The sequence below is a fragment of the Oryza brachyantha genome, chromosome 9 (genome assembly GCF_000231095.2).
Source record: "Oryza brachyantha chromosome 9, ObraRS2, whole genome shotgun sequence".
NCBI lineage: Eukaryota > Viridiplantae > Streptophyta > Magnoliopsida > Poales > Poaceae > Oryza > Oryza brachyantha.
Genome location: NC_023171.2, coordinates 3,633,512 through 3,651,614, shown reverse-complemented (window position 1 = coordinate 3,651,614; position 18,103 = coordinate 3,633,512). Strand labels below are relative to the sequence as shown.

Below are 18,103 nucleotides of genomic sequence, written 5' to 3'. Positions count from 1 at the left end.
CAGTGATGTTCGTATTCAGGGTGCACACCGGCATATAAGGATATTTACTTCCCTAAAGGTTTTAATTCAGTTCCACTGCGTTTTGTACGGCGACAACAATCTATCCAGCCTACCGGTACAACACATGTAGACTTACTATACCATTCTCTTAGAAACACCATGAGATGCATCTTTACCATAAATAATTCTCGTTTCATGGTTTTATTTATGCGCATGATTCCCTGCCCTATCTAACATATTTCTGTTATCCTAGACCAATTGGGGTGACATTTATTGTATAATTGTACATATTTCTCCTGATCTACCATATAGTGCACCAAGTGAGGTCCTCGTCGTCACTTCTACATCCTCAAATCCAACAGCCCATATCAGTCTATCTAGGAATCAACGACTGGGATCATCTGCGCCGCCCTCACCCCTCGCTCGCAGACGCCTCCACTGCGCCGCTCTAACCTCTAGGTCCTTCCCTCGCCTGCAAGCGCCTCTACTGTGCCGCCTCCACCGATCCCCGACCGACGCTGCTGCTCCCTCCACCGCACTTCATTAGTGCCGCCCTAACCAACCAAACTTGGCACCACCACCACCACCATCACCACCGTCGTCGTCTCCCCTCGCGATTCCAAGCCACCCATCCCCGACCACGGGCCACGGCACCGTGTGTCCGCCGCTGCTGCCGGTGAGGTCGCCGGGGAACGACGCACGCGCGTGCCCGCGCAGGCCAGATCTTGGGAAGGAAGGGTGACTGGTAGCCAGGAAAAGGATGAGGAGGGGAAGGAGGGAGGATGTCGCGGGCGTCGCTCTCGCCGTCGTCGCGAGGGGTGAGGACGAGGGCGTCGAAGGGTACCGCAAGGGCGGGTACCATGCCATCCGCCCAGGGACCAGTTCGCCGCAAGCTGCTACGTCGCTCGGCGCAAACTCGGCTAGGGGAACTAAATACATCCACTCTGAATCACCTACTTCCCATTGTCCTAAAGACTCACATTTGGTTACTTCACCCGCTTCATGCCTTGTGATTTGTGTTGGTACCTAGCTTCATACATTTTCTTTGTTATATTTTAGCTAGATTTATCTCTTGAAATAATTTGAAGTTATGGGTGTGCAGGAGCTTCGAGAGTGCAATGAGCAACTTTGGTTTTGGTTGAAGTGCATGATGGCTTTCCAACATCCAAGTTAACCATGCAAATTTATCTGAGCCGTCGTACAGGTCCCATGGATTCCCAATGGCAGCAGCCTCTTCATTTTTATTTAACAACTGATTTGGTCACTCTTAACTCATGTATTGGTAGCTGTTACAATGGATTGACAGAATATGAGGCAAATTTGCTAAGGCAACATGTGGATCAGCTAGATATATTAATCTGTGGTAGGCATGAATAAACACAAATGTAATGAACACATATGTTTAATATCTTTAGGTAGATTATACCATTACATTTTGCGTCAATTATAATTGATACAAAACATGTATTGATTTAAATATTGATTGCATTTTTATATAAAAGTAAATTTGACAAATAATACATTATCAAGCATATTCTGTCACCATGGCGTTAGCACGGGCAAATTACTAGTGTTGAATTATGCTCATACTAATGTTTCCCTTTTAAATTAGCATTGTTCAATCCTGTGCTGAACAAAGATGATTATTTTCCTACAAGCTTTCATTTGCCATCTACGTGTTCAGTTCGATGAAGTATGTCTATTCAACACCTTGGTAAGGCTACACCAATGTATCCACTTTGTACTTCCTATATCCATTGTTACCTTTGACAGCCCCATTTGTGTGCTTGCCTATGTAGTTATCACCTATTAAGGAAATCCTTATTTAACATGCTATATTCCGGTTTCACCTGTCTAGCCTCATTTGTGAAATTAATTTGTGGCACTTGCCACTTAATAGCATTATTTAAAGTATAGAATTAGTTCTGATGCTACCACTTTGCTTCTTTACTAGAGCAACAACAGCTACATAGTGCATCTATTACTCTAAAATGTCGGAAACGCCCACCACTGACTACCACCAGTGACTTTCGTACTGATTTCTAGCTCTCAACTGGTTGCCTGGGATGAAGCACCAGTTAATCATAAGCACTGCTTTGAAGCCGTTGATATGACATTTAGAGATATTCTATTTGGAGGCATCACTGTCGTACTTGGAGGGGACTTTAGACAAACACTTCCTGTTTTACCCAATGCTAAAAAGAATCAGATCTTCGATGTTTCAATCACTGTCGTACTTGGAGGCATCACCTAGGAAATATGTTAGGCTTATTTTCTATACCATAAAAATTGAAATTCCAACTGAATAGATTTCTGGTCTACATATTATCGGTACTTCTGTTTGCCTTTTTTTTTATATAATCTGACATCTAAGGAATTCTTTTCTTAGATCTTACAACTATAGTCATGGTACATCTTCGTGACCTTATGCGTTTTTACTGTTCTTGCATGTCATTAATATGATTATTTACATAATGTCATTTGCGCATGTTGACTTAATCTACCTTATAAATATGGATTTTAATCATGTCTCACTTCTTTTCCTTGCCTATTATTTTCCTTTTGTTGATTTATAGTAATAATTTTATTTTGTGGGATCTCTCTTAAAGCTGCACCCGTACTATAAGGTTATATCCCCTTTTAAAAAGATGACTTAGTTCAGAAAATCTACTTCTAACAGTACATGTCTCGGTAATTATTATTTGTATTTGTGGTGCTTAAGCAATATACATTTTTTTCTGTTTTTGAATTAGACTTGGCTCAACTTTAGCTATACCAACAACTTATATAACATATAGTATATGCAATGCTTTAACACTCCGATTTCATTGTGTTAGTGACTAAATTGACTGTTTTGGGACATTTGGTTTTGCTTTCAGCTTTCTTCTTCAAAATGCTGTGAGCTCATGGACACCACTTCCACCAAGTCTATAAGCCATTGAACATTGTTGGGAACTTTGGCTGCACCAGGTTCAATCATTATTCTGAAACCTCCAATCTTATGTTTTACTATGCGTCATTTTCTCCCATTTTGTTAAGTCGTGCTGCAATGCTAGATGAATTTTCAGATGATTCAGTCATTCACATGTTACCTTTTAATTTAATAAATGGAAATGGAGATTAACGTCAATAGAGATGCTGGATAGGGATTAAAGTTCTGAATATGTACCTTCTCACTGTTTGAAGTCATCATGATTTGAATTTGAATTTGAAGGGACATTTAATATGAGTTTGCCTATGCCAAAATGGAAATGGAGATTGATCTCAACACAGATACTGAGCTGCTTACAGGTATTTAAGTTCGGTTGCTTCAACATGTAACTAAATTATACCTGAACAACATTAATCTTCATGTGTTCCATCGCCAGTTCAATAATTTTAATATATATTCCATCAATTGACTTACTAAACTATATACATCAGCCTACTTCCAAAAATATTTTAGATTAACAGCAACAATATTACTCATGGTTACCTTGAATAGCGCAGGGTAATATTGAAGACAGAAGAACAGGATACAAGATTGACTGTTGCACTCTATTTGTGAGATGAATTTTAACCATTGCCCAGTTAAGCCTCTGTTTAGAAAAAGAGCCTGTGTGTCTGTTCAGACTATAGTGTAAGGCGATTTGGCATCCTTTTTTGTTTTGGGGGGGGGGGGGGGGGGGGGCACGAGTTAAGCTCTATTTGCAATTTGCATCTATTGTGTGGTCAAGTGAACTTAGTACTCAGTACTAATGAAGGTGTCTACAATAATCATACATGCAGATTCACCATTTTGCTTGCAAATTTGGATCTCTACATGGTCTTTATGTTTTTCTTGCTCCTGCAGCAACACGCGGTTTTTTTTTCTAGTTTTCTTTTGTTTTCCTGTAGAAAATTAACTTGAATTTTGTTTTGTTAACTCTTTAAATGCCATGTCAATGCAGGTATTTCTAGAGATGGACCAGTTTTATGCAGCCATACAGGTTTGCTGCTGTTTCTTTCATGCTTTATTACAGTCAGCTTGCCGCGTGAACTTAGTGCTCAGTACTAATGATGGTGTCTGCAATAATCATACATGCAGATTCACCATTTTGCTTGCAACTTTGGATCTCTACATGGTCTTTATGTTTTTCTTGCTCCCGCAGCAACACACGGTTTTTTTTTCTAGTTTTCTTTTGTTTTCCTGTAGAAAATTAACTTGAATTTTGTTTTGTTAACTCTTTAAATGCCATGTCAATGCAGGTATTTCTAGAGATGGACCAGTTTTATGCAGCCATACAGGTGTTGCTGCTGTTTCTTTCATGCTTTATTACAGTCAGCTTGCCGCGTGAACTTAGTACTCAGTACTAATGATGGTGTCTACAATAATCATACATGCAGATTCACCATTTTGCTTGCCACTTTGGATCTCTACATGGTCTTTATGTTTTTCTTGCTCCCACGGCAATGCGCGGGTTTTTTTTTTTCTAGTTTTCTTTTGTTTTCCTGTAGAAAATTAACTTGAATTTTATTTTGTTAATTCGTTAAATGACATCTCAATGCAGGTATTTCTAGAGATGAAGGACCAGTTTTATGCAGCCATACAGGTGTTGCTGCTGTTTCTTTCATGCTTTATTACAGTCAGCTTCCTTGTTTGTCTTCATCTAAGGATGCTTACCTCTTAACAGACAGTTGCAGTGATACCTGCCCTTCCTCAAGGTAACATAAGTCTAACAAATTACCTACTGCACTGAAAATCTTCTGTCATGCATTTGTGTTGAAGGTATCCAGTAGCATTTTTTCCTCTCTATATTTTCAAAGTATATATATTTTAGTTTCAACTGATAGTGTTCGCATATAATTTATAGGTACTTTGTCTGGGAGAAAAACTGAGGAAAAGCTCATGATACCATTGCATATTTCATAAGTTTTCTTTTACTTTGTGAGGTAATTAGTTTTTTTTAGTAAATTAACTATTTTAATCCCACCTTGGCCTTTGCTTTTTCTTTTGTGGGAAGATTTTATGTTCTCTGTCCTGCAGACTACTGTTGATTGGTCTTTTTAGCCCTTAGCGTCTGACTTGTCTTTGGGAGGAACATGTGACATGTTGTGTGCAAGTAGCTACTTTTTTGAAGCGATTATATTAGCTATTTTTTTTTGTTTAGTCAAAACTTGCTCCCTTTGAACAATATCAAGTAGGCATATTTAAGCTAACATAAGCTGACATTGTGGGTTAATCATGCTTGGATAAAGAATATCAAGGATCTCAAAACCCTGAATAAACTCATTCTTTCTTGAGACCACGCCAGGAACTCCATACTGATTTATTACCAGAGTCATGTCTATTTATTATGTCTTTTCGAAATTTTTAACTTTACTACCTAAGAGCAGTTGAGAACATCTTACGTTAGTGCTGCTTGAGAATGGAGTCATCATCTTTCTTCTAACTTTACCAAGATAATTCCTCATTAAATTGGTTTGCTTCACCAATTAGTATCGGTTTCTATTTACTGTCAATTGTACTAACCATGGTTGTTACTCTTTCAAAAAGCGTGATAACCATTTCTGTCTTGAATATCTACATTTCTATCAGTAGAGTTGTGTCCTATTGATGGCTCGGTCGTTAGGTTCCTCAGTTATTTTGCTTAAACACGGAATACCTTCAAACTAGAGCAGCTAAATGGTGGCTGTTTGTACAATTAAGTTCAAGCAGCAGTAATGGTGTTGATGTGTTGGTCAAATTATTAAAGAGTATTGTAGTGTACATCCATATAGAATTAATATCGTTGACAATTTGAATTTTTTAAAAATTAACAATGGGTTTTGATGGACCTGTGCATTGAATGTTTTATACAACCTCCATCCATACTATCAACAAGAGGAAACTCCTTTTGACATCATCAAAGGCTGCACGTCAGCGGCAGATGTGAATGGTGCTTTCATACCAATCTGCCACTACTTTATGCTTGCAGAGACACAAATTCGGATCAGTGTTTTATTAATCTAATTTTTATATGCTATTGTCCCTATTCTTGAGCTCTTGAAACCCTACGTAACAGTATGGTTTGGTCTTTTCGTCCCTGTTTGGTGCACCAGCTGCTTGAGGAAACCCCGTGCAAGTGTGAACTCATGTGAGTATTGACCGCTCTTTCTTCCATAGTTGATTGTATGTTGCTTAAGCAAAAGATGGTACCTGAAAAACACATTGGCAGGCTGGCTACAATTACACTGGTAGTCTTAAAAGTATTACTCCCTCCATGTGCTAATGTTTGACGTTGGCTAGCCAACATCATACAAAAAAGTTTGGAGGCAGTATAAAAGACTGGTTTCATGGTTTTCGCTTCTAGTAACTTCAAGCTTTTTTCCAGTTTAACTATATATTGTGATACATTACACATGATTTAAAAACCATCATGAAGTTGGCATCATTTATTAAGAGGAAATGGTTTACAAATGCTTTGAAATCAAACCATCATGGCAGTATCACCTGGACTTGAACATCCTAGATGATAGGTGAAAGTGTACTTAGTTTAAACTCTTTCCTCCTATTTTTAGTCCTATTCCTATATGTCAAAATTAATTCAGCTAGAAAGAAGGTTCTATGTGCTATTTAGTTGGTAGTGCAACCTCTAACTTTCAGTAGATACAAATTTTAAATGCAGCAGAGGATTGCATGGTTTTATTCTTAGACATAAATAGAATTGTCATGTAAGCAGTAAATTTTATGATGAAAATCATGTAATCTTGATGGCAAATTGTAACAGTTACTCTGATAGATCTATTTACCCGTCCCCCCTCCCCCTCTTTTATTTCTGCACAGATGCAAATACAATGCTGCTTGACATACTTCGATTAGAGACCGTATCAATTGAGCATATATGGTTACTATTTGATTAACAAAATTCATTGGAGATTGTCACTTGGTCATTACTGTTTGAAGCATTTTTGCAGATGCCTGCAATTTTGTATCCAGATCATCCTGGCTAATCATAGTGTTTTTTAGTTGCAGTTATACTGGTTTATGCATGAGCTGATTTGCTTTTGAACACTTCTATTTGCCATCTTGATGTACATGTTTACATACGTAAGTTTTCTTAATCATACAATTTTAATAAATTAATTGACTGAATTGCATGTTTTGAAAGCTCATTGCAGTTGCTTGTTTTGAAAACTCATTACGGTGGTGCCATAAATTACTTCAAATGGAATTAATAAATATGAAACTTACATATCCGTTAATAGATAGCATTTGGTCATCTATGGTGGGTTATGTGTACTTTCAGAAATTCTAAAGAGGATGTTTTGACAAAGATGATATTTCACTGTGCAGCTTAAAAAGATGAACATAATTTTGTGCTTGGTTTTATTTCATATGGATCAAAACGTGCCTTGCACGTGCACAATTACTAGCCTCACGTTGCTCGTGGCCTGTTTTTAACTTAAACTAATCCTTGTGTCCGCTCCCTTGTATCTGCTCTTTTTTTCATCTCTGGACTTATGTGCATAAGGATAGGGTTCTGTTGACATCGACAGAGGTGAGGCAATGCGAAGATAGAAATAAACACAGGATAGTTTATTAGGCATCCTGGGCAGAAAGCTTTTCAATTGATGTTCAAGAATGGTAAGACAGACAATTTTGACATCCTTTGCCTTACAAATTTTTTAGGTCCACCTGGCTGTGGAAAGGGTACACAGTCACCGTTGATTAAGTATGAATTTTTCTTGTGCCATTTAACTGCTGTGGCTGCTAAAACTCCACTTGGGATTAAGGCTAAACAAGCTATGGACAAGGTACGGTTCAAGAAACACAGAAAGATAGCAAATTATAACCAGAAGAGATGGGTTTCTTGATTCCTTTGTTTCTTTCCTTATCTTCTAGGCAGAGCTTGTTTCTGACGATTTGGTTCTTGGGATTATTGATGAAGCCATGAAGAAAACTTCATGCCAGAAAGGTTTTATCCTTGACGGTTACCCTAGAACTGTTGTTCAAGCACAAAAGGTGAGTTCTGTGGTCAATATGCATCACTAGAAAAAATATAGCTTCCTTTTATTATTAGCGCTGTCTAAATAATGGATAGATTCTATCATTTTATCACTTATTGAAAAAAAAATGGGTGCTTGATGAAATGTTGTCCAAACTTTGCAATTGATGATTCAATATTGGAAGAACAAATTACTGGTCGTTGGATCCACCCATCAAGTGGTAGATCTTACCATACAAAATTTGCTCCTCCTAAGACTTCTGGAATTGATGATGTAAGTCACACCAGAATACTTGGTCTCGCATGCATGTCAGATTTGTATCATTTTCATTACTTCTACTAGATTCGGTTCATATATTGTTTGATTGCACCATGCGCCTGTACCATAATTTCCCTTTTTGTTGTTATAGTACTCTGCTTGTTTCAAAATTAAAAAGCTCTGTTTGATAGTAGTAATCTGTTTGATAGTCAGCTTAAAGATTGCACCATGCGCATGTACTCTGCTTCAGTTCATACTTGGTCTCTGCTTGTAGTACTCTGTTTGATTACGCATGAATATTTTGTTCATAGACATTATTTTTGCCTACAAATTCCACATCGTTTAAAATTCATGTGTTAGAGCTCTTAATATTTCATACTTAATATGCATGACTGTATAATGCAGTTATATGTCTTGCCTGACGTTTCAATCTGGGAACTTTAACTTCCTGATTATTATTTTTAATCCTGAATTTTGTTGCGGAAGCTCTATTGTTTTTTATCTTTCATTATGTAAAGCAGTTGCTGCCTTTTCAGTTTTAATTTTTGGAATGGTTTCCTTACTCTAGGTGTTTGACTACTACACCAAGAAGGGCATAGTCGCAACTCGCAAATCTTCATGCAGAAAAGCCCCCAAAGAAAGTGTCTGCTGAGGTGCAGAAAGCCCTGTCATGAAGTGCATGTTCTTCAGCCTAGACATGAAGTGACTACTTCTGATGATCCTCCAGTTGTGTTTGGTAGCTTGGACAATGAATTCATTCAGAAGGTACTGTTGTGTAATGCAGCTTACATTAAAAAAAAGAGTAATAATCATATAGGATTCTATGTCTTCATGGTTCCCCTATCTTTAAGGGTCTAAGTCTGCATAAGAGTTGCTTCCAGATGGTGCTCCTAGCTTTTGTTGTTGATATTAAACCACTGCATTCGCGTAAAAATCTTAAATCACTGCATGATTAGATTCATTGTGTACCCTTTCTGGAAGTGCTATGATGTTATGCTTATGTAGTAACATTCCTATGTAGTAACATCAGAAGTGCCTTCCTGCACTGTAAGTCCTTCCCTGAATTAATCAGTTCGAAGCATTAACTTATTTGTTACATGGTTGAACAGTCAAACCTGCGGCCAGGGAATCTTCTTCACTTTGCTGTCAGAGATGGAAAAGTGAAATGTGTGGATGGGAAGATGGAGATTAGAGCAGGTACAATAAGGCTGACTCATCAGCTCCAAAAATTGCTAGCTCATATTATTCCTATGTGGCAGTGTAATGATTGAGGGGGGAGAGAAGAGTGGGCGACTATATTGTCGCCAGGCTATAACACCTTTTTTGAGGGGGTAGCGCCGGTTTGTAGCTGGAAGAGGTGCTAGAAAACGTGTAGGATGTTTTAATCTCTGACATTTTACAACCAACCTTTTGTACTTGGTAAGCTATAAGCTAGCTCTTCCTGAGCTGGACAAAAATTAGAGATGGTAGTGGGCTCTCTATGACCATGCTCTTAGTGAGCTGCAGTTTGTTGGAAAGCCCAACCGTGCTCGTGCTTTTGCTGACAGCCACTCGAAAGTAAGTGGGCACTTGAGAATGCATTTTTCTTGGGAAAAATACGATCTCATTCATGACCTGAAGCCATGATTTTATCATGTTTTGTATATGCAGGCCTTGTTTCAGTATGCTGCTAGGCATGCTCCTCTGAGAATTGAAGATCTTGTTGCCTCCATTCATTTAGTTTTTTTAGGAGAAGTCCGAGCCGTTGCTAGGTACTATGTGATGATCTCTAACAAGTCAAATATGGTGCAAGGTATTAATTGTGGCATACCTACTTCTGGCACTGCCATATATTGTTTTGAGCAAATAGACGATAGCTATCATATTTTCCATTATCGCATCTGCATCGTGTTTTATGTTACTATTGCTAATACTTGCTCATGTTCTACTCTATGGTTACTCGTGCTAAATTATATTTTATAATTGAGCAATTCATATTTGAAAAGATACTTTGAATGTTGTTATTTTATAATATATTATAAACACATTATGGTACCGTAGCGTTAGCACGAGCACATTACTAGTTATTCATAGTAAACTAATTCAAAATACGGTTCTCTAATTTCATTGCATTTGGTGTAGTGAACACTCAAGGCAGTTCAAAGATTCCCGAATTGAAGTTCTGCAAGCTCAAGATGATTTAGTGAAGCCTATGTTGGAGGCAACAGGGAAAGAGCTGCTGTACATTAGCCGAGATCACCATGCATACGAGAATCTTCTTAGGATACATATTGTTCAGGTATGGCACAGTTGATTTTGCATCTGTTATTTTGGACATCGAGCATGAATTTGTGCTTCTGCTGCATTCGTTTTTTGCAATTTTGAATGCACCAACAAACACATGAGAACACACATGCTGCAAAGGAAAGGCAATATGGAGAACAATATTGTGAAACAGTAATTAAGATAATTCCCTATGGGTGATTCATAATTCAAATGATTGTCTTTTGGGTTTAAGTAGTCAGTTCCAGCACTTACTATCAAGCCTCAGGAACTCACTGTTTTTTCCTCCCTGAAGAAATATAATGTCTATCAAGTGTTCTTTCCTGTGATGGGACTAAATATTATTCATCAATATATTCCCTCATTTGAGGTGCTGGCAAATTGACTTGGCATGGAACCTAATACTTAGCTTGGACTATTGATTTCTTTTACATATCAGTAACCTGGAGATCAAGATTAAAATTACTGCTAAATGGAATCCATGGTATCATTTTTATGCCAAATCTACATATTGCTGAACTCAGAAATGCCATCCTAAGAAATTTCAGCAAAAGCTTCTCTTATAATTGTCTTTACTTGCAGCCAAAAGACTGGCATGAGGAATATATTGAAGATCCGGATGAAGTTAAACCAGAGGTCTGCAATTTCATATTTCCTGGTGTACATTGATTATAAACCAAGCCTGTCGAGTAATCTTTCACCTACCTTTTCCAGGCCACGACTCTATTCCAAAAGAGATTCCTGATCCAACGGACAAAAAGTTTTGTACTTAGAGCTATCCTACAAATCCAGCTTCTAGTATTCAAGAATTTCATTGACATATTAATTTATTGAAATGCATTAATTAACATTATTTATATGGAATCATATGTTCTTTATATTATGAGAAGAACCGAGTGCAGACAAAGGTTACATCTTACCTATTCAAGCTTTTTTCATTAGGAACATCCTCACACATTCACATTTCCTATCTTCTATTAGCAATATTGAATCCACTATGACTTTAATGGCTCTATGATGTGTAATAAAAATAACATAGTATGACATGTATTTTCTTTTTTTATATATTAAATCAGCCTGAGTCATGGGATGATGGCAACGATGGTGTATGGAAACCTAGATGATACCAAACCTAGAGTACAGGGGACGATGGAAACACAAGGTATGTTTTTTTTTACTGATTAGCTTCTGATTGCCACGTTTGGTAGTAATTTTTCTCACATGCTTCTGTGTACAGAAAATTAAGAACCCTAACTACAAGGGAAAATGGCAGGTCCCATGGATTGATAATCCAAGTTAGATATAATGATCATTTCTGTGAGCACTATGTTAATGTTTTTCATGTTCCTGTGTACCTTGCCTAATACTGTTTGTATCAGGCAGTTTAATCTATATTTGATAACATTAATTTTCATTTCTCACTGCATATCTAACTTTGAGCTGGACCTCACTTGCTCACCAATGTTGAAGTGAAAATAAAGTGATTTATATGCATATTTCACAGAATTTAGGGATGACCCAGACCTATACGTGCTGAAACCTTATTGCTGATTAATAGGTGTCTGTAAGTGCATGCACACATGGTTAGTAAATTAGATATGCATGAATTGTCATTGTTTTTTTCCTGGTAGCAATGGAGTGACTTGTCACTGGTGAGAATGGAAGTATAATAAAGTTTGTATGGAACCCAGTTAGCTTCTCATTTTAATTATATGATGTCCAAATTAATTCAATCCTGTTAAATTTTGTACCATATAAATGGATAGCAGGAAAAAAAATGATATACACAGGTGGCACGCCACTGGTGCCCCTAATATCTAGTAATACATAAGGGTGGCGGGCTAGGGAGGTGGATGGATGGATGGATGAGAGTCCCTCCACTTGTCTGCTGGATCCCACCCCGGAAAAAATATCGCGTGCACCCAACCCTCACCGCCCTCGCTTTCCTCTCTCCGCACCCGACCCTACCTCACTTTCTCCGCGTTGCCGATGGCCTCTAATGCCAACCCATGGATCCACCTGCCTCCACCAAGGATGAAGATAAGGAGACCGAGCCCTAGGAGGAGGAGAAAGCGGAGTCGGAGATGGGAGAGGAGGAGCATGGTCAGGGGCTTAGGGCGGAAGCATGCGTGGCAGAAGAGGAATAGGGAGGGGAGGTGGAGAAAAGTCAGCGCCCTCCCGCTGTCGAGAGGGTCTCTAGGGAGAGAAAGACGGTTGAGCGCAACTCCGAGCTCGCCTCGGGCGTCACCCTCGCTGCGAGCGCTAGCCGCCGACCTCCTCTTCGTGTTGACGCTGAAAATAACAACGTATCACACACGAAGGCCTGGGAGTTACTCTGATACCACTACAGTGCAGGACCTAAATTCTTGGATTGCTAGGCGTGTCAGTCTGTTTGATCCTGTAACTGACAAGATATAACATATAAAATTAGTTAAACCAAAATCGCTATTGGCCAGATAGCCGATACCGCTTCAGGACCCTAGCCGATGAGCTAGACAATCAGCTTTATAGGAATTTCGTGATGATGAACAAAAATATGCCCGATCGGCTAAATCAGGAGTAGGATAATCACCAAATAGCTCAATCGGCCAATTAATCTTAAAAGGTCGGACTTAATCGAGACAGTCTTAAGATTAACCAGCCGATCGGATCGATCTGATGCTTATTCACACAACCAGCCGTCGATAGGAGACTAAATATGGAATTTAAGGTAAACTGGATTGATATAGTGGCTACTAGTACCAAACAATATTAACTAAACACAAACATGCTCGCAGTAGACCTAGAAGATCGGACTAAACCAAGACAGTTCAGATCTAAATGTAACCATGCATAGAATCAGTAAAACATTGCAACGCATGAGTAATCAAATACCAAACCAGCATAATTTGTTAATCTATATACTAATCTTAGCCAATCAGACGTGTTCCTATAGCCGGATCGAACCAAACGTACATAGATCGAACCTAACCGAGACAGTATGCAGTTAAGCACGATATAACTATAGGAAGCGTAAAGATCGACAAGTCTAACAAATAAACCGACATATTACTTGGGATAATGCTGGCTAGAACTCTAGCGATAAGCCCTCACGAGTACTCAACCCAATCTGACAATACAAATTTGGTCAACTAGATTGATCGGACCAAACCAAGACAAAATCAAGTTGAACAAATTCATATTGATAGATCGAATAAAGGAACTCACGAGGACTTGATCGAGAACCTATCACTACTTCAAACTACGAATAGATCAAAGTAATAACAAGAACTCAGATAAACCGTCGACTAGCTAGGCAGGAGATCGAACTTAATCAAGATAGTCCTGTTCTATTCTAGCCAATCGACGGATTTGATGAACACGAACTTACATTGCGAAGCTAACAAACCTTGCAACGAGAGCTCGCTTTGTTGAAAAGGTTGGCGATGCGCCGAAGTTGAATTGATGAACTGGTTGTTGTTTTTACAAAGCTACGGGATCACCTATTTATATCCCAAAATCTAACTAACCTAACTAGATATGGATCCGCATTAGCAACTAACCTATCACACTCGGACTCTAATTAGATATAAAATCCTAAACAAACTCTAAGATAAAAACAAACTAATTTACACGGACTCTGACTAGTATCGAATTTATCTCTGTCTATGGTCCCAATAGGACTCCAATCCTTGTCCGATTCAAACTCTATCGGTTGAATTCGTATCGTCTTCGGCATGTTCTTCCGGCCGATTCTCTTTTCCTGTCCCTGTCTGATTCGACCTCTAATCGCGCATTAAACCATAACGACAATTACCCAAAATCTGGTGTTAACACCGTGCTAGCCGGCCCGGGCGCCATGGCTCATGTCTCGGTCGTAGAGTCGGCGCGCCTGCGTTCCAGCCTCCGGTTCCTCTCTACGGTCGTCCTCGGCGCTACCTAGGGGCCTTCTTCTTGAAGGGGCGTGAGGAATGTTCTTCTGCAATGCTGAGATACGGCTCAGGCGGGTAGGGTAAGATGGTGATGTGGCCGCCGGCCCCAGTAATGGAGTCGTTGATGTTGAAAATAACAGCGATCACACACGTAGGCCTGGGAGTCGTTTCTCAGAATGCTCTAGTGCAGGACCTAAATCTTAGAATGCGCAGCCGCAGTCAATTTGATCCTGCAACTGACAAGATGAACGGTAAAACAAGCCGATCGACTATCTGTTAACGCCAGATTTTGGCAAATTATCGTTATGGATTGAAACACAACTAAGGACTGAATCGGACAAGAAAGGACGAATCGGCTAGAGGCAGGAAATTGGACGTGGCATGGATGCAACCAATGGAGTTTGAATCGGATAGGAACCCGAGTCCGGTTGGGCCCTGGGTGTAGAGATAGATTCGGTGTTAGTTGTGAGTCCGTGTAGATTAATTAGGCTTTATTTTAGAGTTTGTTTAGGATTTTTATATTTAATTAAAGTCCGAGCATTACTAGTTAGTAACGGATTCTTATCTGGTTAGGTTAGTTAGATCCGGAGTATGAATATGTGTGCCCGGGGTCCTTATAAATCATCTTCACATTTATACCCTCGGGTGGATGCTAGACCGTGTTGGACACAACATACGACTTCTACTAGATAAAAAGAAATAACAAACTCCTATGTAGATTCTATCTCTAACACACAAGTCCCGATCGGAATTACACGGACTCTGATTATTCCCGAATCTATCGGTAACATTCTAGACCCAATCGGACTCTATTTCTTATCCGATCTAGACTCCATCAGCTGGATTCGAGTTGTATTCCACCTGGTCTTCTATCCAATTGCCCTGTTTCCTGTCCGATTCGGTCTTTAATCACAGTTTAATCTCTAATGGCAATTATCCAAATTCTGGCGTTAGCCGTCGACTCTGGCGGCTACCCCGCTTCCATCCACCATGCCCTCGACCCCATCATGCTGCCGGTGAGCATTCATTTATCTTGTTATCCTGTGAAAATATGTGAAAATTCCTTTCTATTTTGCCTAGTTTTTAATGTGGTACAAATTATAATCCTGAAGTGATTTCCCTAAAAACTTCTAGAGTGGAAATTTGTTAGGTGCTTGACATTCAGGAGGCGAAGAAGAACAAATGCCAGCTCACAAGAACACCATATGGGAGGCGCTTTGCTAACAAGGTGTAGATTTTTACTCTAGATGTACATGAAAGATATGAAATCCTTTACATTTTGGTTGAAATTATTGAGATCACATCTTTGTGTTGTCAACAGTACATCAATTCAAACTTGGCGTTTTTGTTCGAATTGATTGTGGCACAAGTACAATTAGTGGGATTTAATGTATCACTTAGTCGATATGATCTCTTCCACGGGCACCTCTTCCTTGCTTCTAGGACATGAAGGCTCGGAATTCTGTAAGTGCTATCAATTACTCTACGATTTGTGCCCAACACTCTCTAACACTGACTGCTCCGATTTCTTATGATTAAGTATCAGAGAGAAGTTCTATTGAAATTTATGATTAGAATGGATGGTAATAGCACTATTTACTATATGTTAAATGACTATGGCATTTGCTATGAAATGGAAGACATAGAGAAAACACTTGGATTTGGTAAGAAGGAACTCACCGGTAAGCTGCAATGATTTATCCTGCCTGAGTTGAATCTATGGCATCTCTTCTGAACCAATGTTTTGACTTTTTCATCTAATGTGATGTAACACAAATAATAAAAAGAAAGCTACTCCCTTATCTAATCCAATCACAACCATTTCTTACTTAATTTCTCCACCAATCAGAACCATCCTCCATTTAATTTCACCTCTCTTCTTAATCCCCATGAACCACCACGCCCCCCCCCCCCAAAAAAAGACATATAAGAGGAAGTGTCAAATCAAATATTCTTTTAAGAGTAGACTGTTCTGCGGTTAGAACAATGGCAAGTGGCTGCAATTTTCCGATTTTGTACAAGAACATGCAAGAGAACAACACTCATTAGTCATTTCTTTACTCTGACATCACAAGAGATGAAGAGAATATGTCAGCAGACTCTTAAATGTTTTTTGGTACTGATGATCATGCATTAGTGTTAGGCTGTCTCTCACCGGAAGTTGCATCTAAATTAAGATGACTTGTATGATAATATGTTCTTCATAGTCCTAGGGGTATGCAATTACAATAACAGGATTACATCTCCCACCAACATCTAATTGAATGCCTCTTTTGTTTGTATGAGCTCTAGATTCTCATGAGTTTTTAGTACAACTAAAGATTGGGGCGCGCTATCGCGCGCCGCTTATGGATAAGCAACAACCAAATCACTGCAACTCTTGTGAGAAAGGAGGGTTCAAAACAAAATAAAAATATAGAAAAGTAACAAACAGATAGAAACCAGGTATACTAAAATATCATCAATCCATTTCCACAGCAACAAAAGACTGGTATCTTCAGTCACATTAAATGAGAACTCAACACTCTTAAAGAAACCTGGAACAACTTGATGTCTTAGTACAAAATATGTTGGTTGAATTCTGGAAAAGAAATGTTTCAAGAAATATGATTACCACTGGGATCAGCAAATCTTAGGCATAAATAAACATGGCTGGCTACACCAACGTTTCCTTTAAGCAGAAACTGTCACTTCCAAACCATGAAACTGATAGATTCATGTCCATGTTCAGACATATTCTTGACCAGAGATAGTGAGATAGGGACATCATTCTTGAGGAAAGAGCCAGCCAGTAAATTTTGCAATTTCAGCCCTTAGGCCCTCAGCACCTTCAGATGCTTCCTGACAATTGTTGAACAACACACGTTTGAATGTAATCACTTTGATATCTGGTTCTTCTTGAGGGAACGATGGGAGCTTCTCATTGAGATCAGAACAAAGCTGAACGTACATTGGACAGAAGGTGGGTTCAAAAACAACCTTCTTAAATACGAGGGAAATAACATCCTGAACCAAAAGCAAAAGATAGATTAATCACAAAAGCTAGCTAGAAAAGGAAGCTTGAGACCAGAGAGTTAAAAGCCAGTGAACCTTTAAAATATCAGCAGTAGTAAGGCCAACCTCCATTAGTTGGGTGGCCCTTGAGTAGATCGAAATTTTCTGGTGTCAGTTTGTTTAATATACTGCATAAGCAAGAGAAGTAAGCAGATTGTAAGACAACTTTCAGAGAGTAAATTTCAAAAAACTGTAGTTATTCTGTCAAAACTATCAATTCGCTACAACTTTATATTGGCATTTCATAAAACTGCAATAATAGCAAACGATTTATCATAAACTGCAACTTTATCCCTTTCGTATGTATGATATGTGGGTCCAACTTACAACATCAGGTTTGTATGACATGTGGACGCAAAACTTTTTGAACAAATAAAGTTGCATCTTTCTGATAAATCATACACTATTGATGCAGTTTTCTGAAGTTTCTATCTAAAGTTGCACCAAACTGATAATTTTGGCACAATAGTTACATGTATCTGAAACTTAATTAGTCCATAAACAAAGAAAAATAAAAACATTAAAAAAAGGAACAAAAAATAAAAAAGATTGCATGATAATTATGTTACCCTTTGACTGTGTTCAGGACTCTATCTTTCTCTGAGACATTGCCTCTTTGGGCACACCAATGTACTTCAGCCTTGATAAGAGCAGGAGTCGGACCAACCTTT

The 18,103-nt window shown here is 38.7% G+C and overlaps 3 long non-coding RNA genes across 7 annotated transcripts; all 3 read left to right on the top strand.

Annotated features, from left to right (window-relative positions):
- The first annotated feature begins 485 nt into the window (after positions 1-485).
- On the top strand, positions 486-3,511 carry LOC121055289. Of its 2 annotated transcripts, XR_005812408.1 has the most exons (5): positions 486-1,022; positions 1,103-1,714; positions 2,880-2,970; positions 3,215-3,291; positions 3,490-3,511. It is a non-coding gene; the product is annotated as an uncharacterized LOC121055289 (long non-coding RNA). The 2 variants fall into 2 exon arrangements; XR_005812407.1 differs by lacking the exon at positions 3,490-3,511 and having other exon boundaries at positions 3,215-3,476.
- Positions 3,512-4,253: 742 nt separating this feature from the next.
- On the top strand, positions 4,254-7,720 carry LOC121055288. 4 transcript variants are annotated; one of them, XR_005812404.1, is made up of 6 exons: positions 4,415-4,439; positions 4,530-4,571; positions 4,653-4,747; positions 4,833-6,095; positions 6,974-7,048; positions 7,631-7,720. It is a non-coding gene; the product is annotated as an uncharacterized LOC121055288 (long non-coding RNA). The 4 variants fall into 4 exon arrangements; XR_005812403.1 differs by having other exon boundaries at positions 6,968-7,048; XR_005812406.1 differs by having other exon boundaries at positions 4,425-4,439; positions 4,653-4,683; positions 6,968-7,048.
- A 1,146-nt stretch (positions 7,721-8,866) lies between these two features.
- Positions 8,867-12,809, top strand: LOC102711374. Its single transcript, XR_001551055.2, has 7 exons — positions 8,867-8,970; positions 9,315-9,762; positions 9,856-9,997; positions 10,327-10,483; positions 11,050-11,103; positions 11,182-11,629; positions 11,705-12,809. It is a non-coding gene; the product is annotated as an uncharacterized LOC102711374 (long non-coding RNA).
- Positions 12,810-18,103: the final 5,294 nt, after the last annotated feature.